Source organism: Mytilus galloprovincialis, chromosome 8, assembly GCF_965363235.1.
Source record: "Mytilus galloprovincialis chromosome 8, xbMytGall1.hap1.1, whole genome shotgun sequence".
Lineage (NCBI taxonomy): Eukaryota > Metazoa > Mollusca > Bivalvia > Mytilida > Mytilidae > Mytilus > Mytilus galloprovincialis.
Window position 1 is genome coordinate 69510187 of NC_134845.1, and position 21422 is coordinate 69531608.

Here is a 21422-nt window from a genome sequence, read left to right on the forward strand (position 1 = left end):
TTAAAAACCAAAATGAAAAACAAGAGTGTTTTCGTTTTTCGTTTTTGATTTCACAAAAACAAAAAACGAAAAACAAAAGTATTTTAATTTTTTAATTTTTGATTTTTCAAAAACTAAAATCGAAAAATGAAAGTGTTTTCATTTTTCATTTTTGATTTCACAAAAACAAAAAACGAAAAACGAAAAACGAAAGTGTGTTCAATTTATCTTTCCCACACTGTTTTTAATTGTCATTCAAAAAATGACAATGTTGTCATTTGTCATTCATTTAAAGGTGTTTCGGACAATGAAATTATAACAATGTTGTCGATTTTTGTTACATACCAAAAGGGTGAACATAAAGTTTTGTATATAATTTTTAATTATTTCTCGATTTATAATATAAAATGTTTTCTTTTCTTGATGTACAGTCATTGATAGTAAATGTTGCTAATGCAAACACTCCGGTGTTATTTGAACATAATTTAGACAAAATAGACCGCATGACTTCTGAATTGAACTACGGTGAAAGTAATCAAAGACTTTCAAATTACCTTGTTTATATCTTTGATAAAGAATTAATTATTATATTTAAATATTAAACGAATCACAAATTTAAATTGTACAATATAAATTATATAAAGGTGGTACAAATAAATAGATTGATGACAACATCACACGAACAAGGGAGGTAACTACTTTTAAAACTAACAAGAAAACTAGCCCGGTCGTTAAAGTATACATGAAGATGGCACGGTAGTATTTGCATTCCAGAATTTAGGTTGCTCTTTTGTGTACCCTACTTAGGTTAATGTATCTAAACAGTGTGATTGGACAAAAAATACAGTATCAACTGAACATACTTTCCCAAACTGAGGGATGAATCAGGTGTAGAAAAATATAAAAATACATACAGATGAAAATGAATTTTTGAGAATTGTTTTTAATTTTTTATTCACTGCACCATAAAAGACCTAAAAGTACTAGTGGCCTTAGGTTTTTAAAAATAGCAAAAAAAAGTAAACGGTCATGATACATATTCAAATTCATTTCTGAATAGTAAAATGAAAGTACTTCAGTTAACTGTGAATGTAGATTTTTTTGCAGTGTTAGAAAGTGGTGAAAATTCTAAAAAGGCTATCATTATCCCTTATGGGCCAGGAAATAATACCTGAACAGCGGTTGTCAGATCAATATTATTTTAATCGAAGAAAATGTCGACGGATGCAAAAGTCTTCATCAATCTTAACACTAAGGATGCGTGATCTTAACTTTTAAGTTTGGAGAGGTTGATATAAGATGATAATATAGAAGCGTAACTAACCTCTATCACAAATAAAGCAAACTATATTTTGGCGAGGGAAGGGCTCAAGGTCCCCGGAAGAACTGGACAAAATTTTACAGAATTTTTGGATCTTTTCTTAATCTAAAGCGCAAGTTTTGTCTTATTTATTTTATTATGCTTCTGGTCTCGGAGCAAAATATATAGATACAGTGTAAGACTTTTATTATTAAAGCAATATCAAAAGACATATGCAGGATGAAGAAAAAACAATGTAATCTACATAGTCAAGTGTGTGGCTATTGTTAGTTTAAACATATTTATTAATAGTGGATAGGCAATGTTTTCCCCGGAACGGGAATCGAACTAGGAACTTCTGTTTTTGTAGTCCGATGCACTAACCCATGTTACTTTTGTATAATGAGTATCAATGGTCCGGTTTCTCGTTGAAGACCCTCCCGCTACTTTCAAGATGAAGAACAGGAATAAAAGCCCTGTTCATTAATAATTTGTATTTTTTCTATATATTGTGTGCGATTTTGTCCCGTGTACATTTACTCCACATCTCTTTATTTTCTATTTAGGACCTGGATACGGCTCAATGCTAGTTTTAGCCCTCCAATGCTAAAGGCCTAGGTCATATGTTTTTTTTTAATTATTTGATGCCGTGGGATTGGGATTTTTAGCTTTAATGTAACCCTTGTCAGCTTTAACTTGTGTTTACAGCAAAGATAGCCAGTTTTGTGTTCTGTAATATACTGTGACAGTTTAATTTTCCATGTCCGGTAGCATCGTAACTTCTCAAAACATCTTCCGAGCAATATCTGGACATCTGTGCCGTGGGCATGTGCAATTGCCAAACCACACATGTCCGTTCTTGAGTGTTTGTAGATCTATTCCAACTTAAGTATTATTGAGTGTACGACAAGCAGAACATGATATTTTATACCATTGAATATTGAATCCATAGTCATAAAGATCGATTACTTGATTGGTGTTCCTTTAACGTAGCTGCAGAACAAAACGAGAGAGCTACTTTCGCATATTTCTACAATTTCAAGCAGTTTTCCACTCACAAACACAATAATATTTTCAACAATTATTAAAATGATTTTTTTTTACACTTTTTTATTTTTATGTTGTTTTAAAATATCAATTTCACTTGAATTTTGAATCCCGCTAAAATGTTTAACCCCGCCACATTCTAAATGTATGTGCCTGTCCCAAGTCAAGAGCCCGTTATTCAGTGGTTGTCGTTTGTTTATGTGTTACATTTTTGTTTTTCATTCAATTTTGTACATAAATTAGGTCGTTAGTTTTCTTGTTTAAATTGTTTTGCATTGTTATTTCGGGCCCTTTTATATCTTACTATGTGGTATGGGCTTTGCTCATTGTTGGAGGCCGTACGGTGACTTATAGTTGTTAATTTCTGTGTTATTTTGGTCTCTTGTGGAGAGTTGTCTCATTGAAAATCATACCACATCTTCTTTTTTATATTTATATGAGTATATTAAATATACGTGTATATACCAAGCTAAGTCAGTTTATATCTTGTTTCTCGTCTAACTATACAAAAGGCTAGGAGAGCTACTTTGATAGATCAGGTTGACTGATAAGCTGTCTGTATAAAGTAATGGGACAATGCATGACATGACGACATCACCAAATCACCGTACATGTATGTAATACTCAAAAAGACATCCAGAGCTTACCATAGTCATCAACTACCCACCAACAGGCCGTGAGCTCTGGTTGGCTCTTAATTCAAATCCAAGAGCACAGCAAAATGTCAAAATATTCTATTCAAATTGGGTGACCTGGGAGAAAAACATTGAAACTTTCCAAAGAAATACAACCCCCCCTCAACTTTTCAATAAGGAGATATGGTATTGTTGCAAATGAGTCAACTATCCCACAAAGTTCAAATGTAGTGGATGTAAGCAGTTATATACAAGCAACCATATAACCTTCAACAATGAGAAAACAACATACGGTATTGTCGGCTACAATAGTCCATGAAATGAAAAATATGAAACAGTTCAATTGAGAAAAATAACGGCCTATTTTAAAACAACATAAATTACGAAAAACAAATATGAAGACATCAACAAACGACAACCACTGAACTACATGCTCCTGGGTTGGAACAGGCACATGCAATATACGGCGGAGTTTAACATGTTTGTGAGCGCTCAATCCTCTCCTGAACCTGAAACAGTTTGTTACAGCACAGCCTAAGAACAAACTAAACAAATCATCGGAAAAGGTCTTAACGCATGAGATAGATCGATACAAAACAGATGAAAAAATAAAACATCTAACAAAAACACATACCGAATGTGGCAGGGTATTTATACATCGTTTTAAAACAATTAAAGTACTGAAGTACTGAACATCGAATGACTGCAAGTTCTTTTGGATTGTCACAAGCACTTGTTTCAGAAAAAAAGATCACATCTCTATACCTGAAAGTGAGGTTAATATACAGATAAAATTTTCTTTCTGAGACAAGTTCTTGCGTGTATGGTGAATAAATGACAGGGAATCAACTTCAACGTAATATCTTGTATATGCCCTGTAGTATATTGTAGTGATACAAATCAGTACATTCTGGTTTGTTTGTATATGTTAATATATTAATATTTGTATATTACAGTTACTACATCTTGTATATATGATTTTCATCCATTTGTATATCATTCTATTTTACTATACTAATAATAGTACAGTGCAAGTGTATGGTGGACACTCTTCTGTAATAACTCGATTTTTCTAATAGATTGGATTTGAGTAGGTATTCATATTTCTCGCAAAACTCAGTACACATATTCTCTATCATATGATCTTTCTAATTTTAATGCCAAATATAAAGTTCTGACCCTCAATTTCACGGTCCACTAGACATGGAAAATGATAGTGGGAGTGGGTCATTTTTGTACTATGGACATATTCTTATTCAAATTCTTTATTAAAGAAGTTAGTAAATTTACTTCAGATAAAAATACTACATATGTAAATTAGACGAACTAATCTAATAAAAAGGTATATCTCTGATTTCGTTATACTTATGTGTATGAGAACATTAATATAGATATTAATTTTAATAAGATTGTTGAACGAACGTTCAATCTTAGGATTTAGGTTTTTTTTTTATTAAACTTGGTAATCAATCATTAATCAAAAATACAGTCCTAGATGATAAAAAATCATGAAATATTTGGTCTAGTAATCAAATAATCACACACAAAAACAGTAGTTGTCGTTTGTTGATGTGGTTCTCGCTTCTCGTTTTTTACATAGTTTAGACCGTTGGTTTTCCCGTTTGAATGGTTTTACACTAGTCATTTTTGGGGATCTTTATAACTTGCTATTCGGTGTGAGCCAAGGATTCGTGTTGAAGAGGGTACTTTGACCTATAATAGTTTACTTTTACAAACTGTGACTTGAATGGAGAGTTGTCTCATTGGCACTCATACCACATCTTCTTATATCTATATGTCATTTCGATATTATGCTGGAACGATTTCCGGAATTTTGTAAAGCTTTTTCCGATTTGATTTTTTTATTATTGAATTACGATAACTTCCTTGAAACTATCACGTTTTAATTCTATCATCTAAAAGTAATAATCTGTTAATCCAAGCACAATGTAAGTAAATTTTTCATGTCTTTAGTGCACATTTAAATAGTTCTTAATGCATATTAATTGTAGTTTTTGTATGCTGCGCGATAACGGCATTTTCAGATTATTTTGTCAAAGGGTCAAGTTGCGAGATTTTTTATGTATGGAACGCCATCCGCGTTATTATATTATGATTGTTTTTGAGAATTATGATATTTTTTAACATGTATTTGAAATTTAGAAATAATTTCATTTATTATTTACATCTAATTGTGTAATTAAAGTGTAGATTTAGGTAATTTCTACTGATAAGCCATATTTTTCTACTTTGAGATATTTTCATGGTACACCAGGTATATAAACATGCAGTTACAATTTTGTGAATTTGTACTGTCTTTTAATATTTCTATGTGATACTGGAACAATGCACACTTGCTATGTGCTATATAAATTGCTAATTCAGACATTTTCATCTAATTATGTTCTTAGCATGTTGCTATTTTTATTAAGGTATTTTTTCTGTAACAAATTTCTACAGTATTGTTTTATTTTTATATTGTAGCTTTTCACCGCATTCAGTATATGACAATTGTACAACAATTAACAATAAAGATATACCATGGTTAGCTGTGTTTACTTGTGAGACAGCACAGTGAAAAGATTACTTGAAGGATCCTTACAACACACTGGTACATGTCCGCCATGTTTACAGACAGTCGTGAAGGAGACACAGATCAACGAACTAGTCAGATGACTGAAAAGGGAACTCTGTTCCACCAGGAACAAAAGGACACTCACATAAAAAGGGCAAAAGCGTCAAGTTTCATGTTATCAAATTGTATGAACAATCTTAATACACTACCAAAGTCTTTGTCAGCATTACAAAGTGCAGAAACAGATTTAGACACTGTGTACAAAAGATATGACAAAAATGCAAATGAGTACATTGATTTTCTGTCACGTTCAAGAGATTCAGAAGCCCAAAACGAATTGGAATCATACTGGGTGATAATGACTGATGTTAAAAACAAATACAGTATGTTAATGGACAAAATTCAGTTTGCAAAGGAATCCATAGAAACAAAATCAGTTAAATCGCACACGTCACAAAGATCAGACAGAACTCGTTCGTCAGCATCTGGGAGTCGTACAGTTGGGCTAAGAGCCAAAGCAGAATCCGAAAAAATAAAGCTCAAATATGTTGAAAAAGAAGTGGCATTGAAAAAAGAACAATTTGAAAAATCCTTACAGCTAGAAATTCTTGAACAACAAAAAAATGCAGCAGCGGCTGATGTAGAAGCAACTTATCTAGAGAGACATTCTCAAGGCGGATCTGAACATGATGGGTCTGATATCTTACCTAAAGAGGAAATTGGTGCGTTCGAAAGAACTTTAAACTATCTAGATGGATTGGGCTCTACTTCTCCACAAGACAAACCTCTATCAGCTGAAGCAAAATTGTTTGTACCTGCAGTCTCGCCAGACTATTTTCAAAAAGATATTACTGCTTCTACACCAATAGTACAGAACATTGTTCACACTATTCCTAAACAAACAACTACTGCAAAACCAACAATGCCAGTCCAAGGGCCAACCACTTTAATCTCAGCTTCACACAATAGCGCTGCTGCAGAAACACAATTTACAACGTTTCTTATTAAGAAAAACTTATTATTAGAAAGTTTTCAACAACAAAGATTTGACGACAAGCCAGACCGTTACATCGTGTGGAAAAAACAATTCAAAGTTATGGCTGCTGACATTCAATGTTCTGCATTAGAAGAAATCACTCTGTTGACAAATTGTGTAAAAAAGGATTCCGATGCTTATCGTCTGATCATGAGCACCAGGGCTTCATGTGCCGACAGTCCAGACTTGTGTTTAACCAATATTTGGAATAGACTAGACCAACGTTTCGGTTCAGCAGAGTTATTAGAATCTGCTTTGAAAACAAAACTTTCAAATTTGCCAAATATGATTGACCGTAAAGTTCTTTATGACCTACACGATTTGCTAAATGAAATTCAGGCTGTGAAAACACTCCGAGAATATAGTGTGATATTTTCATACTTAGACTCCTCACTAGGCATTAGACCAATAGTTCAAAAACTGCCAAAGTTTATTCAAGATAAATGGATCACACGAGTGGTGAATTATAAGAAGCAGAACCAAGTGATTTTCCCGCCTTTTAGCGAGTTCTTAAAATTCATTGGTGAAATAAGTGTTATTCGAAATGACCCAAGTCTCCTTTTTGAAACACCTATGAATCAGTCAACAAGAAAACCAAGTTACAGTAAACCACAAAACACTATGTACAAACAAAAAGATCAGCATCTTATAACGGCAAATAAGATGGAGGTAAATTCTACTCCTGTAACAAAGTCAAACTCAAACTCAACACATGCCTGTTTGATTCACATTGGAGCCAAACACACCATTAATGAGTGTAAAGCTTTCCGGAGCAAAAGTTTAGAAAACAGAAAGACTCTGCTTCGAAGTCATAACATTTGTTTACGTTGTTGCGATACTTCAGACCATTTTGCAAACCGTTGTCGGGCTCAGATACAGTGTGACATATGCAAAGCGTCAACTCATTGCACTGCTCTTCATATAGACTTTAACAATAATAATGCAGACATTAACAATAACTCAAATCAAAGAACTGGTAATGCTGCACCAAAGCATGGCGAGGAGACACCAGCAGAAGTAAGCTCTCGTTGTACCGAGATTTGTGGTATTCCCAGCTTTACAGGCAAATCATGCGCAAAAATTCTTCCAGTGCGAATATTTCCGGAAGGACAATCGGACAAAGCTGTACTCGCATATGCAATGCTTGATGACCAAAGCAATAGGACTCTAGGAAAAACTTGTTTGTTTGATAGCTTATCTGTTGAATCTGAAACAATCGAATACAAGATGGAATCATGTTCCGGAAGGTCGACAAGTAGTGGACGGATTGTAGGAGGACTGGTAGTTGAAAGCGTCAGTAACAATCTGCAAATGAAATTACCACCTGTTATAGAATGTGACAATATTCCAGACAATCAAACTGAAATTCCGACACCGGATGTTGCTCGCCATTACCCACACTTGCATGACATTGCTCATCAATTACATGAACACGACGCTTCTATGAAAATAATGTTACTGATAGGCCGTGACCTTTCAAGTGCTCACCACGTTCTTGAACAAAAGTTAGGACCTCCACGGTCACCTTTTGCACAACGTTCACCACTAGGCTGGACTATCATTGGTGATGTTTGTCTCTTTGGACAACATTGTCCTTCATCAGCGGAGTGTGATCAGAATTTCATCATAGATAATGGGCGCCCTACGAGTTTGAAACCATGTGAACAAATTATTAACGTTCGAAAAACATTCATCAGAAGTGAACAACCCCAATTGACAAAATATAACATTTTCGAAACAACTAGTCACGACAATAAGCCCGGACTGTCAATTGAAGATCGTAAATTTCTAGACATAATGGACAAAGAATTTCGCCTAGACTTTGATGGTAAATGGGTAGCGCCTTTACCTTTTGGTTCACCACATTATACTATGCCAGACAATTATCTGCTTGCGCTTAATCGTGCCAAATCTCTAGATGCTTCACTGCATAGGAATGAAACAAAGAAGCAGCATCTACTCGAATTCATGCAGAAAATTATTGACAATCACCATGCTGAAATTGCCCCGTATCTACCTCCTGATAGAGAACGTTGGTACCTTCCATTATTCGGGGTATATCACCCTCGCAAGCCAGAGCAAATTCGCGGCGTCTTTGACGCATCTGCAAAATTCAACAATGTTTCACTGAATGACCAGCTGCTTCAAGGTCCTGATCTCATCAACAGTCTTCTCGGAATACTTATTCGATTTAGAAAAGAGATGGTAGGAGTAGTCGCTGATATCCAGCAAATGTTCCATTCATTCCTGGTACAGGAAGAACATAGAGATTTCCTCAGATTTCTATGGCACAAAGATAATGTGATTGAAAACCCACTTGTTACTTACCGTATGCGTGTACATGTCTTTGGGAATCGACCTTCGCCCTCAATAGCTATGTATGGATTACGTCGAATAGGAGAATTAGCCACTGAATCTCATGGTGACGATGTGAAGAATTTTATAAACAATGATTTCTATGTTGATGATGGCTTGAAGTCTTGCCCGTCAAGCCAAGATGCTATAGACTTGATTCTTAAAACCCAAGAAGCCATGAAAATGCATGGAAATCTGCGACTTCATAAATTTGCGTCCAATAGCAAAGTTGTTATGAATGCGTTGGAACCCGGAGACTTAGCAAAGGGACTAGTGGATATGGACTTTGAGAAAGACTCGCCTACTCAGCGTAGCCTAGGTCTGCTGTGGGATTTAGGATCCGATACCTTTAAATTCAGCATCTCTAATGAAACTAAATCAGCAACGCGTAGAGGCATACTCTCAGTTGTTAATAGTCTTTACGACCCAATGGGATTTATCTCCCCAATAACTGTGCAAGGCAAAATCATACTTCGAAAAATAGTGTCTTCAACATTTGATTGGGATGATCCATTGCCTGAACATTTGTTGACTGAATGGAATAAATGGAGTCAAAACTTACCTGACTTAGAGGATTTGCGCATACCCCGTATTATCGTGCCAAATCTTAGCAATGCTGTAAACAAGGAACTATTTATTTACTGTGATGCGTCAGAACTTGCCATTGCAGCTGTGTGTTACCTTCATGTTAGTTATTCGGATGGTTCTACTTCTACTGGATTCGTGCTAGGTAAAGCCAAGGTTGCTCCAGCGAAATGTACCACCATTCCAAGACTAGAACTCTGTTCTGCAGTGCTAGGGGTTGAAATTGCTCAGATTGCAGTGGACCACTTACAGATCAATATTGATAACATCAAATATTTCAGTGATAGTCGAGTAGTCTTAGGCTATATTAACAATGAAAAGAGACGCTTTTTTGTTTACGTAGCCAACCGTGTTGCAAGGATCAGAAGTTATAGCGAACCTACTCAATGGCTCTATGTTCGTTCTGAAAAGAACCCTGCAGATATAGGAACTAGAGGTATTCATCCCGCAGACTTACAGAATAGTCTCTGGCTACATGGGCCAAGCAGAATCGAAGCACCTAATGTATCTTTGGATAAAGATTCCGACTTCTCACTCATTCAGCCAGATGTTGATGTGGAAATCCGTTCGAACAAAGTTGATATTGAGAATGTTAAACCGAATGGTCTTGGCAACAGTGTATTTGAGAAATTCTCTGATTGGAATAGATTGAATTTTGCCTTAGCTACAGTTCGAAAATTCATTCGGCGTCATTTAAATTTGAAGCGATCAGATGGCTCAAAGAACATGGACAATGTTGAATTGCTGCACAACACAGAGCAGCTTGTTCTAAGAGAGGTACAGCAGCAATTTTATGAAAGTGAATTAAATGATATTCGTGACTCAAAGCCTCTAAACAAACACAGTTCTATCGTACAACTGGATCCATTTATCGGCAATGATGGGCTCCTACGTGTAGGTGGACGCTTGAAACATATTAAATTTGATTCTTCCTTCAAGAATCCTATCATCTTACCTGCAAAACATCATGTTACAACTCTTATCGTCCGTAAATACCATGAAGATGTGAAACATCAGGGACGCCATTTTACTGAAGGCCGAATTCGTTCAGCAGGATACTGGGTAGTAGGTTGCAAAAGACTTGTTTCATCCATTCTGCACAAGTGTGTTACTTGCAGAAAACTCAGGAAAGAATTCCAATGTCAAAAAATGTCAAACTTACCTGTTGATCGCATTGAGCCTGAACAACCACCTTTTTCGTCTGTCGGCGTTGATATGTTTGGTCCGTGGGAGGTGTTAACAAGGAAAACCAGAGGCGGTGCAGCAAACAGTAAACGATGGGCTGCTCTCTTCACATGTCTTGTAACACGAGCCGTCCACATCGAAGTCGTGGAGGAGATGTCAGCTTCATCATTCATTAATGCGTTACTCAGATTTCAAGCAATACGTGGTCCCGTCAGAATATTCGTTCAGATAGAGGCACAAATTTTGTAGGTACCGTGAATGAAATGAATATAAATGTCATAGAAGTGGAAAATGGACCGATTAAGAATTTCTTACAAAAACATGGAATTTCATGGATCTTCAATTCACCACACTCTTCACACATGGGAGGAGTGTGGGAAAGGATGATTGGTGTGACTCGTCGTATTTTGGATGCCATGCTGCTTGAATATGGATCTCGTAGTTTGACTCATGAAGTACTCACAACATTCTTAGCCGAAGCTAGTTATATCATAAACTCTAGACCACTCGTTGAAACATCAACAGATCATAACAATCCATTTATTCTTTCACCGTTGACATTACTCACTCAGAAATCTAATGTATTGCAATCTAACATCATAGATTTTGAAACTGTTGACAAAAAGGATCTTCTCCGTAAACAGTGGAAAAGGGTTCAAAATCTCGCTGCAATCTTCTGGAAGCGTTGGAAAGTTGAATACCTCAATACACTACAAAATCGAAGGAAATGGACTTCTGTAGAAAAGAATGTTTCACTAGGTGACGTTGTACTCGTTCATGACAAGGAACTCTCTCGAAATTCTTGGCCTTTGGGTATTGTTACAAAAGTCATGCCCAGTGATGATGGACTAGTCCGAAAGGTAGAACTCAGAATGATTATAGATGGCAACCCAAAAACATTCTTGCGTCCTATCAGTGAAGTGGTTCTGCTTGTAGAACAATAATCAGTGTTAGAGTACATGTGAACTTTGAACTTTGGTATTTTTGCATATATTTTGACATTATTAATGAAAAAATGTTTAGTCTTCTAAATATGAATCAATGTCTTATAAACACTTGTAAATATGTACGTTGCAAGTTTCTTTTTTGTTTTTATTTTTGATATTGTTGAGTTTAAGGTGAAATTTTCAATATCAGGCGAGGAGTATGCTGGAACGATTTCCGGAATTTTGTAAAGCTTTTTCCGATTTGATTTTTTTATTATTGAATTACGATAACTTCCTTGAAACTATCACGTTTTAATTCTATCATCTAAAAGTAATAATCTGTTAATCCAAGCACAATGTAAGTAAATTTTTCATGTCTTTAGTGCACATTTAAATAGTTCTTAATGCATATTAATTGTAGTTTTTGTATGCTGCGCGATAACGGCATTTTCAGATTATTTTGTCAAAGGGTCAAGTTGCGAGATTTTTTATGTATGGAACGCCATCCGCGTTATTATATTATGATTGTTTTTGAGAATTATGATATTTTTTAACATGTATTTGAAATTTAGAAATAATTTCATTTATTATTTACATCTAATTGTGTAATTAAAGTGTAGATTTAGGTAATTTCTACTGATAAGCCATATTTTTCTACTTTGAGATATTTTCATGGTACACCAGGTATATAAACATGCAGTTACAATTTTGTGAATTTGTACTGTCTTTTAATATTTCTATGTGATACTGGAACAATGCACACTTGCTATGTGCTATATAAATTGCTAATTCAGACATTTTCATCTAATTATGTTCTTAGCATGTTGCTATTTTTATTAAGGTATTTTTTCTGTAACAAATTTCTACAGTATTGTTTTATTTTTATATTGTAGCTTTTCACCGCATTCAGTATATGACAATTGTACAACAATTAACAATAAAGATATACCATGGTTAGCTGTGTTTACTTGTGAGACAGCACAGTGAAAAGATTACTTGAAGGATCCTTACAACACACTGGTACATGTCCGCCATGTTTACAGACAGTCGTGAAGGAGACACAGATCAACGAACTAGTCAGATGACTGAAAAGGGAACTCTGTTCCACCAGGAACAAAAGGACACTCACATAAAAAGGGCAAAAGCGTCAAGTTTCATGTTATCAAATTGTATGAACAATCTTAATACACTACCAAAGTCTTTGTCAGCATTACAAAGTGCAGAAACAGATTTAGACACTGTGTACAAAAGATATGACAAAAATGCAAATGAGTACATTGATTTTCTGTCACGTTCAAGAGATTCAGAAGCCCAAAACGAATTGGAATCATACTGGGTGATAATGACTGATGTTAAAAACAAATACAGTATGTTAATGGACAAAATTCAGTTTGCAAAGGAATCCATAGAAACAAAATCAGTTAAATCGCACACGTCACAAAGATCAGACAGAACTCGTTCGTCAGCATCTGGGAGTCGTACAGTTGGGCTAAGAGCCAAAGCAGAATCCGAAAAAATAAAGCTCAAATATGTTGAAAAAGAAGTGGCATTGAAAAAAGAACAATTTGAAAAATCCTTACAGCTAGAAATTCTTGAACAACAAAAAAATGCAGCAGCGGCTGATGTAGAAGCAACTTATCTAGAGAGACATTCTCAAGGCGGATCTGAACATGATGGGTCTGATATCTTACCTAAAGAGGAAATTGGTGCGTTCGAAAGAACTTTAAACTATCTAGATGGATTGGGCTCTACTTCTCCACAAGACAAACCTCTATCAGCTGAAGCAAAATTGTTTGTACCTGCAGTCTCGCCAGACTATTTTCAAAAAGATATTACTGCTTCTACACCAATAGTACAGAACATTGTTCACACTATTCCTAAACAAACAACTACTGCAAAACCAACAATGCCAGTCCAAGGGCCAACCACTTTAATCTCAGCTTCACACAATAGCGCTGCTGCAGAAACACAATTTACAACGTTTCTTATTAAGAAAAACTTATTATTAGAAAGTTTTCAACAACAAAGATTTGACGACAAGCCAGACCGTTACATCGTGTGGAAAAAACAATTCAAAGTTATGGCTGCTGACATTCAATGTTCTGCATTAGAAGAAATCACTCTGTTGACAAATTGTGTAAAAAAGGATTCCGATGCTTATCGTCTGATCATGAGCACCAGGGCTTCATGTGCCGACAGTCCAGACTTGTGTTTAACCAATATTTGGAATAGACTAGACCAACGTTTCGGTTCAGCAGAGTTATTAGAATCTGCTTTGAAAACAAAACTTTCAAATTTGCCAAATATGATTGACCGTAAAGTTCTTTATGACCTACACGATTTGCTAAATGAAATTCAGGCTGTGAAAACACTCCGAGAATATAGTGTGATATTTTCATACTTAGACTCCTCACTAGGCATTAGACCAATAGTTCAAAAACTGCCAAAGTTTATTCAAGATAAATGGATCACACGAGTGGTGAATTATAAGAAGCAGAACCAAGTGATTTTCCCGCCTTTTAGCGAGTTCTTAAAATTCATTGGTGAAATAAGTGTTATTCGAAATGACCCAAGTCTCCTTTTTGAAACACCTATGAATCAGTCAACAAGAAAACCAAGTTACAGTAAACCACAAAACACTATGTACAAACAAAAAGATCAGCATCTTATAACGGCAAATAAGATGGAGGTAAATTCTACTCCTGTAACAAAGTCAAACTCAAACTCAACACATGCCTGTTTGATTCACATTGGAGCCAAACACACCATTAATGAGTGTAAAGCTTTCCGGAGCAAAAGTTTAGAAAACAGAAAGACTCTGCTTCGAAGTCATAACATTTGTTTACGTTGTTGCGATACTTCAGACCATTTTGCAAACCGTTGTCGGGCTCAGATACAGTGTGACATATGCAAAGCGTCAACTCATTGCACTGCTCTTCATATAGACTTTAACAATAATAATGCAGACATTAACAATAACTCAAATCAAAGAACTGGTAATGCTGCACCAAAGCATGGCGAGGAGACACCAGCAGAAGTAAGCTCTCGTTGTACCGAGATTTGTGGTATTCCCAGCTTTACAGGCAAATCATGCGCAAAAATTCTTCCAGTGCGAATATTTCCGGAAGGACAATCGGACAAAGCTGTACTCGCATATGCAATGCTTGATGACCAAAGCAATAGGACTCTAGGAAAAACTTGTTTGTTTGATAGCTTATCTGTTGAATCTGAAACAATCGAATACAAGATGGAATCATGTTCCGGAAGGTCGACAAGTAGTGGACGGATTGTAGGAGGACTGGTAGTTGAAAGCGTCAGTAACAATCTGCAAATGAAATTACCACCTGTTATAGAATGTGACAATATTCCAGACAATCAAACTGAAATTCCGACACCGGATGTTGCTCGCCATTACCCACACTTGCATGACATTGCTCATCAATTACATGAACACGACGCTTCTATGAAAATAATGTTACTGATAGGCCGTGACCTTTCAAGTGCTCACCACGTTCTTGAACAAAAGTTAGGACCTCCACGGTCACCTTTTGCACAACGTTCACCACTAGGCTGGACTATCATTGGTGATGTTTGTCTCTTTGGACAACATTGTCCTTCATCAGCGGAGTGTGATCAGAATTTCATCATAGATAATGGGCGCCCTACGAGTTTGAAACCATGTGAACAAATTATTAACGTTCGAAAAACATTCATCAGAAGTGAACAACCCCAATTGACAAAATATAACATTTTCGAAACAACTAGTCACGACAATAAGCCCGGACTGTCAATTGACGATCGTAAATTTCTAGACATAATGGACAAAGAATTTCGCCTAGACTTTGATGGTAAATGGGTAGCGCCTTTACCTTTTGGTTCACCACATTATACTATGCCAGACAATTATCTGCTTGCGCTTAATCGTGCCAAATCTCTAGATGCTTCACTGCATAGGAATGAAACAAAGAAGCAGCATCTACTCGAATTCATGCAGAAAATTATTGACAATCACCATGCTGAAATTGCCCCGTATCTACCTCCTGATAGAGAACGTTGGTACCTTCCATTATTCGGGGTATATCACCCTCGCAAGCCAGAGCAAATTCGCGGCGTCTTTGACGCATCTGCAAAATTCAACAATGTTTCACTGAATGACCAGCTGCTTCAAGGTCCTGATCTCATCAACAGTCTTCTCGGAATACTTATTCGATTTAGAAAAGAGATGGTAGGAGTAGTCGCTGATATCCAGCAAATGTTCCATTCATTCCTGGTACAGGAAGAACATAGAGATTTCCTCAGATTTCTATGGCACAAAGATAATGTGATTGAAAACCCACTTGTTACTTACCGTATGCGTGTACATGTCTTTGGGAATCGACCTTCGCCCTCAATAGCTATGTATGGATTACGTCGAATAGGAGAATTAGCCACTGAATCTCATGGTGACGATGTGAAGAATTTTATAAACAATGATTTCTATGTTGATGATGGCTTGAAGTCTTGCCCGTCAAGCCAAGATGCTATAGACTTGATTCTTAAAACCCAAGAAGCCATGAAAATGCATGGAAATCTGCGACTTCATAAATTTGCGTCCAATAGCAAAGTTGTTATGAATGCGTTGGAACCCGGAGACTTAGCAAAGGGACTAGTGGATATGGACTTTGAGAAAGACTCGCCTACTCAGCGTAGCCTAGGTCTGCTGTGGGATTTAGGATCCGATACCTTTAAATTCAGCATCTCTAATGAAACTAAATCAGCAACGCGTAGAGGCATACTCTCAGTTGTTAATAGTCTTTACGACCCAATGGGATTTATCTCCCCAATAACTGTGCAAGGCAAAATCATACTTCGAAAAATAGTGTCTTCAACATTTGATTGGGATGATCCATTGCCTGAACATTTGTTGACTGAATGGAATAAATGGAGTCAAAACTTACCTGACTTAGAGGATTTGCGCATACCCCGTATTATCGTGCCAAATCTTAGCAATGCTGTAAACAAGGAACTATTTATTTACTGTGATGCGTCAGAACTTGCCATTGCAGCTGTGTGTTACCTTCATGTTAGTTATTCGGATGGTTCTACTTCTACTGGATTCGTGCTAGGTAAAGCCAAGGTTGCTCCAGCGAAATGTACCACCATTCCAAGACTAGAACTCTGTTCTGCAGTGCTAGGGGTTGAAATTGCTCAGATTGCAGTGGACCACTTACAGATCAATATTGATAACATCAAATATTTCAGTGATAGTCGAGTAGTCTTAGGCTATATTAACAATGAAAAGAGACGCTTTTTTGTTTACGTAGCCAACCGTGTTGCAAGGATCAGAAGTTATAGCGAACCTACTCAATGGCTCTATGTTCGTTCTGAAAAGAACCCTGCAGATATAGGAACTAGAGGTATTCATCCCGCAGACTTACAGAATAGTCTCTGGCTACATGGGCCAAGCAGAATCGAAGCACCTAATGTATCTTTGGATAAAGATTCCGACTTCTCACTCATTCAGCCAGATGTTGATGTGGAAATCCGTTCGAACAAAGTTGATATTGAGAATGTTAAACCGAATGGTCTTGGCAACAGTGTATTTGAGAAATTCTCTGATTGGAATAGATTGAATTTTGCCTTAGCTACAGTTCGAAAATTCATTCGGCGTCATTTAAATTTGAAGCGATCAGATGGCTCAAAGAACATGGACAATGTTGAATTGCTGCACAACACAGAGCAGCTTGTTCTAAGAGAGGTACAGCAGCAATTTTATGAAAGTGAATTAAATGATATTCGTGACTCAAAGCCTCTAAACAAACACAGTTCTATCGTACAACTGGATCCATTTATCGGCAATGATGGGCTCCTACGTGTAGGTGGACGCTTGAAACATATTAAATTTGATTCTTCCTTCAAGAATCCTATCATCTTACCTGCAAAACATCATGTTACAACTCTTATCGTCCGTAAATACCATGAAGATGTGAAACATCAGGGACGCCATTTTACTGAAGGCCGAATTCGTTCAGCAGGATACTGGGTAGTAGGTTGCAAAAGACTTGTTTCATCCATTCTGCACAAGTGTGTTACTTGCAGAAAACTCAGGAAAGAATTCCAATGTCAAAAAATGTCAAACTTACCTGTTGATCGCATTGAGCCTGAACAACCACCTTTTTCGTCTGTCGGCGTTGATATGTTTGGTCCGTGGGAGGTGTTAACAAGGAAAACCAGAGGCGGTGCAGCAAACAGTAAACGATGGGCTGCTCTCTTCACATGTCTTGTAACACGAGCCGTCCACATCGAAGTCGTGGAGGAGATGTCAGCTTCATCATTCATTAATGCGTTACTCAGATTTCAAGCAATACGTGGTCCCGTCAGAATATTCGTTCAGATAGAGGCACAAATTTTGTAGGTACCGTGAATGAAATGAATATAAATGTCATAGAAGTGGAAAATGGACCGATTAAGAATTTCTTACAAAAACATGGAATTTCATGGATCTTCAATTCACCACACTCTTCACACATGGGAGGAGTGTGGGAAAGGATGATTGGTGTGACTCGTCGTATTTTGGATGCCATGCTGCTTGAATATGGATCTCGTAGTTTGACTCATGAAGTACTCACAACATTCTTAGCCGAAGCTAGTTATATCATAAACTCTAGACCACTCGTTGAAACATCAACAGATCATAACAATCCATTTATTCTTTCACCGTTGACATTACTCACTCAGAAATCTAATGTATTGCAATCTAACATCATAGATTTTGAAACTGTTGACAAAAAGGATCTTCTCCGTAAACAGTGGAAAAGGGTTCAAAATCTCGCTGCAATCTTCTGGAAGCGTTGGAAAGTTGAATACCTCAATACACTACAAAATCGAAGGAAATGGACTTCTGTAGAAAAGAATGTTTCACTAGGTGACGTTGTACTCGTTCATGACAAGGAACTCTCTCGAAATTCTTGGCCTTTGGGTATTGTTACAAAAGTCATGCCCAGTGATGATGGACTAGTCCGAAAGGTAGAACTCAGAATGATTATAGATGGCAACCCAAAAACATTCTTGCGTCCTATCAGTGAAGTGGTTCTGCTTGTAGAACAATAATCAGTGTTAGAGTACATGTGAACTTTGAACTTTGGTATTTTTGCATATATTTTGACATTATTAATGAAAAAATGTTTAGTCTTCTAAATATGAATCAATGTCTTATAAACACTTGTAAATATGTACGTTGCAAGTTTCTTTTTTGTTTTTATTTTTGATATTGTTGAGTTTAAGGTGAAATTTTCAATATCAGGCGAGGAGTATGCTGGAACGATTTCCGGAATTTTGTAAAGCTTTTTCCGATTTGATTTTTTTATTATTGAATTACGATAACTTCCTTGAAACTATCACGTTTTAATTCTATCATCTAAAAGTAATAATCTGTTAATCCAAGCACAATGTAAGTAAATTTTTCATGTCTTTAGTGCACATTTAAATAGTTCTTAATGCATATTAATTGTAGTTTTTGTATGCTGCGCGATAACGGCATTTTCAGATTATTTTGTCAAAGGGTCAAGTTGCGAGATTTTTTATGTATGGAACGCCATCCGCGTTATTATATTATGATTGTTTTTGAGAATTATGATATTTTTTAACATGTATTTGAAATTTAGAAATAATTTCATTTATTATTTACATCTAATTGTGTAATTAAAGTGTAGATTTAGGTAATTTCTACTGATAAGCCATATTTTTCTACTTTGAGATATTTTCATGGTACACCAGGTATATAAACATGCAGTTACAATTTTGTGAATTTGTACTGTCTTTTAATATTTCTATGTGATACTGGAACAATGCACACTTGCTATGTGCTATATAAATTGCTAATTCAGACATTTTCATCTAATTATGTTCTTAGCATGTTGCTATTTTTATTAAGGTATTTTTTCTGTAACAAATTTCTACAGTATTGTTTTATTTTTATATTGTAGCTTTTCACCGCATTCAGTATATGACAATTGTACAACAATTAACAATAAAGATATACCATGGTTAGCTGTGTTTACTTGTGAGACAGCACAGATATGTTTAATTGGGGTCTGGGGCTGGCATGTCAGTTACTGCTAGTAGTTCTTTGTCAATTTATGAATCATATTTATTTTGCGTAATTTCTTTTGTTTACTTTTCTGACATCGGACTCGGATTTCTTTTAAACTGAGTTTTTCTGTACATATTTGTGTGTGTTTGTTGATTTTACATTAGCTGGCTATAGTTGAATAGTTGGAGGGTTGAGATCTCACAAAGCATGTTTAACCCCGCCACATTTTTGCGCCTGTCCCAAGTCAGGAGAATCCGGTCTTTGTTAGTTTTTAATGTGTTTTTTTTTTTTTATCTAAGTTAAGTGTGACGTCCATTTTCACATAACTAGTATATATTTTTATTTAGAGACCAGCTGAAGCCCGCGTCTGGTTGAGGGATTTTCTCGTTGTGTTGAAGACCCATTGGTGGCCTTCGGCTGTGCTCTTTGGTTAGGCTGTTGTCTCTTTTACACATTTTTTATTTCCATTCTCAATTTTATTGATTGATTGATTGATTGATTGATCATTTTACTTCAAGCAAAGTCATGATCATTTGAGAATCCTTTATTTGTATCGTACTGTTAATTTTGAAATATGAAAACTTATTTGGCCTTCAATGTCTCAACCTTTTTTAATGTGAGTAACTTCATTGTTCAGTTAGATTTCGATTTTGATATTGTTTTTGCAAGCTTCCATAATAGATTTCCGGTAATTGTTCTGCATAAAACCCTATGGGAAAGCACATTGACTTCCTTTTCCAAACGTTTATTGGAACCCAATAATTTGGCAAGGTGTTGCAACCTTTTATGTAAAGAAGTTACAGCCGATTGCATTGAGTGTGTAGGCAAAGGTAGCATCCTTGTTTAGCTTGCTTGTATTATTCGATTATATAGGTAAACTACCCTCCTTTCAGAGTAGACTAGTTCGACAATTAACCAATCAATCTGTCTGTAGGACTAGGATCCTTCTACAGGAGAGTAGTTATACCTTACCTAATAATGACTTCACGGTTCATCTAACAAGCAAGCAAACAAAATATATAACCTTTGTCTACACACTCAATGTAATCAGCTGTAATGAAAATGCGGAGTTTGTGAGACCAGGCTCAAGCAGCCAGTCGGTAGCAGCCAGTTTTCAAATATTTATATAAACACAAATGTTGCATAAGACTCAAACGTACTTCAAATGTTTTAATTAATAAATAACCACTATATTATCAAATCAATCGCTGTCGATATATTACACAGTGTACTGCCCGCTTTACGTTTTAAATAGTCAACACTTTTGAGTGTTTATAGAATCGTAAATAATAATGACTTTTTTTTTAAATGATGGCAAAATTGCACTATTGTGTGAAATAGCTTTCCTTATTATCGGCATCCTGTCAAATAGTTCATGAAACTGAATAATAATTATTCTGCATTAAAAGAAACCTTTAACTTTTTGCCACACAAAACTGTTTTTACAAAACATTCTACCTCTGAACTAGTGGAGTCCGCATAAATATGATTGGACAAAAGGTTTATTTTTTGTATTCGAAGTATGGTGGGCAAGAACATTATTTATTAGCTAAAAAAGATTAATCTGTGTTATAAATTAACTTGTAATTTTGATCAAGTAGGCCCCAGATCTCTAACTTACGTTCTCACCTAGTGCAGAAAAAAGTATTGCCGCAGATTTTTTTTATTAACTGTCCGGTAAGGGTTGGGTAGGGTATCCGACCTCAACTTTAGACCTACTTTAGAAGA

General features: G+C 35.9%; 1 protein-coding gene and 2 long non-coding RNA genes across 3 annotated transcripts in view; all 3 read left to right on the top strand.

Annotated features, from left to right (window-relative positions):
* Positions 1-21422, top strand: part of LOC143042465 (sialate:O-sulfotransferase 1-like) — a 93311-nt gene that overhangs the window by 17802 nt on the left and 54087 nt on the right. The window lies entirely within an intron of this gene.
* Positions 4779-5509, top strand: LOC143042463 (uncharacterized). The gene is made up of 2 exons (XR_012967999.1): positions 4779-4910; positions 5446-5509. It is a non-coding gene; the product is annotated as an uncharacterized LOC143042463 (long non-coding RNA).
* LOC143042464 (uncharacterized) lies at positions 11470-12580 on the top strand. The gene is made up of 2 exons (XR_012968000.1): positions 11470-11981; positions 12517-12580. It is a non-coding gene; the product is annotated as an uncharacterized LOC143042464 (long non-coding RNA).